We start from the raw sequence: 4,034 nt of genomic DNA on the forward strand, positions 1-4,034 counted from the left end.
GTCGGGATCGCAGCCCCCGAGGCGGCGTCCAACCACCCATCCTCGATCGGCGCAGTTGGCTCCGAATTAAGGGTTGAAGCCGATGCGGGTGCAGCCTCCAGGGCACTGTTCGGTGGCAGAGCTAGATCATGCTCGTCGTGACAGTGCGGCGCGCTCGGCAGTGGCTCGAATCCGTCGAGGATCAAGTCCCCACGGATGTCAGCCGTGTAGTTTAAACTTCCAAATCTGACCTGACGGCCAGGGGCATAGCTTTCGATCTGCTCCAGATGGCCAAGTGAATTGGTCCGCAGTGCGAAGCCGCCGAAGACGAAGATCTGTTCGGGAAGGAAGGTCTCACCCTGGACTGCATCGCTATTGATGATCGTAGGAGCCATCAAGCCTAACGGCGATGACACAGAGGAACCCTCAATGAAAGCACCAATGTCGGTGTCAAAACCGGCGGATCTCGGGTAGGGGGTCCTGAACTGTGCGTCTAGGCCGGATGGTAACAGGAGGCAAGGGACACGAAGTTTTACCCAGGTTCGGGCCCTCTTGATGGAGGTAAAACCCTACGTCCTGCTTGATTAATATTGATGATATGGGTTGTAACGCCCTCGATGCGGCTATATCTCCAACGTGTCGAAGCATGACTTAGAGGCATAACCGCATTGAAAGCAATGTCGCAAGTGAGGTAATCTTCACACAACCCAAGTAATACATAAGGGAAAGAGATACATAGTTGGCTTACAATCGCCACTTCACACAATTACATGAATAAAGCATTACATCAACCAAATACAATCAAGGTCCGACTACGGAACCAAAATAAAAGAAGAACCCCAAATGCGACAAGGTCCCCGATCGACCCCAACTGGGCTCCACTACTGATCAACTAGAACAAAACGACACAAGGAACAAGATCTTCAAAGAGCTCCTCCTTGAGCTTGGTTGCGTCATCTGCACGGACTCATCGGCACCTGCAAGCTGGTTTTGGAAGTATCTGTGAGTCACGAGGACTCGGCAATCTCGCACCCTCGCGATCAAGACTATTTAAGCTTATGGGTAAGGTAAAGGTATGAGGTGGAGCTGCAGCAAGCGACTAGCATATATGGTGGATAAACATACGCAAATGAGAGCGAGCAGAGAAGGCAAAGCACGGTCGATAAAAGTATGATCAAGAAGTGATCCTAGAACAACCTACGTCAAGCATAACTCCAACACCGTGTTCACTTCCCGGACTCCGCCGGAAAGAGACCATCACAGTTACACACGCGGTTGATGCATTTTAATTAAGGTCAACTTCAGGTTTTCTACAACCGAACATTAACAAATTCCCATCTACCCATAACCGCGGGCACGGCTTTCGAAAGTTCAAAACCCTGCAGGGGTGTCCCAACTTAGCCCATGACAAGCTCTCACGGTCAACGAAGGATATTCCTTCTAGCGGGAAGACCCGATCAGACTCGGAATCCCGGTTACAAGATATTTCGACAATGGTAAAACAAGTCCAGCAAGACTGCCCGATGCGCCGACATCCTGATAGGAGCTGCACATATCTCGTTCTCAGGGCAACACCGGATGAGCGCTCCGTACAACTAAAACCAACCCTCAAGTTTCCCCGAGGTGGCGCTGCAAAGGACTCCAGTTCGGACCAACACTTAGACAAGCACTGGCCCCCCCCCCCCCCGGGGGGGGGGGGGTTATAATAAAGATGACCCTCGGGATGCGCGACTCCCAAGGGAAAAATGGTAGGTGGCGAATGGTAAAACCAAGGTTGGGCCTTGCTGGAGGAGTTTTACTCAAGGCAAACTGTCAAGGGGTTCCCATTATTACCCAACCGCGTAAGGAACGCAAAATCCGGGAAAATAACACCGATATGACGGAAACTAGGGCGGCAAGAGTGGAACAAAACACCAGGCATAAGGCCGAGCCTTCCACCCTTTACCAAGTATATAGATGCATTAATTAAATAAGAGATATTGTGATATCCCAACAAGTAAACATATTCCAATGAGGAACAACATCTCCATGTTCCAACAAGAAACAAACTTCAATCTTCACCTGCAACTAACAACGCTATAAGAGGGGCTGAGCAAAGCGGTAACATAGCCAATCAACGATTTGCTAGGACAAGGTGGGTTAGAGGCTTGGTTCTACAATATGGGAGGCATGATAAGCAAGTGGTAGGTATCATAGCATAGGCATAGCAAAAGAGCGAGCGACTAAGCAAGCAAAGATAGAAGTGATTTCGAGGGTATGGTCATCTTGCCTAAGATCCCACAAGGAAGAAGAACGAGTCCATGAAGAAGACACACGGACATAGACGAACGGGTCCTCACAAACGCGACGTTACCGGAACCAACCCGAAGAAGCAAACACCGGAAAGAAGCACACAACATAGTAAACAACCAACACATGAACATGGTATGATATGCGGGATGCGGTATGCGATGCATATGCATGATTTGACAAGGAATGATTGAACCTGGCCTCAACTTGGAAATCCAAGGGTGCCACTAGAAAGGTGAGATGAAATCGCTTGAAAACTATATAAAGATCACCGGAATCGGAGTTACGGTTTGGAAATGGCAAGCAATTCAAATATGACACCGGTCTGCGATATACAACAAGTAGTCATCTAAATGCAACAAGATGAACATGCTACAGCACTCAAACATGACAACAAAATACATGACAGGGATCCACTCATGATGCTTAACAAAAGAGGAACATTGAGCGACGGCCAAATCATCCATTAACAGGTTCAAACAAGCATGGCAAAAGTGCAATTGGTAAACAGGTTTCAGACTTAGTGAAATTAACACAAGCCTGTAATTTCAGATCAGGTAGCATACTTTGGAGCATGAAAACTATAAGCTACAGGAACTGAACATGGCAAAGTAAAGCATGGCATGGAGCTACTCAAAGAGCTTAACAAAAGTCCTTTAGTGACCTTGAGCCAAAAGGGATCAGATAATACAATTGCAAGCATGTGAACACGGCAAAAACATAAACAGATCACAGACTTAGAGAAAAACTGGAGCATGCAAATCAGATATCAAGTAGGCATGTTTACGAGCTCGATGCACTCACTACAGAGCATGTCATGTCAATCTAAGCATACACCCATCAAGAATACACATTATACAAGATAGACATGGCAAGAACATTAACATAGCATGCATGGATCAACTGCAACATCCTCGGCAAAATAGCTAACAAGTAGACAATCTGCCCAGATTCACAAAATAGCAAAAGTAGAGCTCGATTGACTCAAGCTAGGGTGCTCCATAATTGCAAACAAAGACATGGATGGATAGAGCACTACAAGATTAACAAATCATCCTTACTGATCATCCTCAAAAGAGGCACGGATCACTAGGAAACAACATGAACATATGGCATATTGAGATAAACAGATCAAGGACTTAGTGGAATTGCTAAGTCCCTGAAATCAGCATTAACGAATGCACCACTTTGCAAGCTTGTGCTAGTCACCACACACATCACAAAAATACATGGATGGCACCTCTGGAAAGATGACAAAGCATATAGCAAAACTCATGTAGAGCTTAGGGGCATATCATGCACACAATAATCATGGCAAAAATGACAAATATCTAATTGGAGCAGCAGATCTGACAATTAACTCAAATAGCATTCTTCCAACAGCATTTCGGGCATCAAGATGAACTCAAATTAAAATGATGCAATGAGATGAAGTGATGAGCTCTCTGAGACGAACATTTTGATATGCTATACGCGCAAAATGGAGTTACGGGTGCAAAGTTACGACATGATGAATATGGGCATATGAAACATGGAAATCTCGGGGACTTGGTGAAATTCTCACCCCGCGGTAAAGTCAATGCAGCGCAGAGAACGAGGATGGCGGCGGATCTGGCCGGGACTCCGCCGGAGGAGGAGAGGACGGTGGCGGGGCTCGAGGTCGTCGGATCCGGTCCGGCCCGACCGGATCCGCGACGAGCGGGACGGGGCGGCCCAAGGTGGCCGGAGCAGCGGCGAGGTGCGGGCCGCCGGTGGAGTGGCTCGGC

The sequence above is a fragment of the Triticum aestivum genome, chromosome 2A, assembly GCF_018294505.1.
Source record: "Triticum aestivum cultivar Chinese Spring chromosome 2A, IWGSC CS RefSeq v2.1, whole genome shotgun sequence".
Classification (NCBI taxonomy): Eukaryota; Viridiplantae; Streptophyta; class Magnoliopsida; order Poales; family Poaceae; genus Triticum; species Triticum aestivum.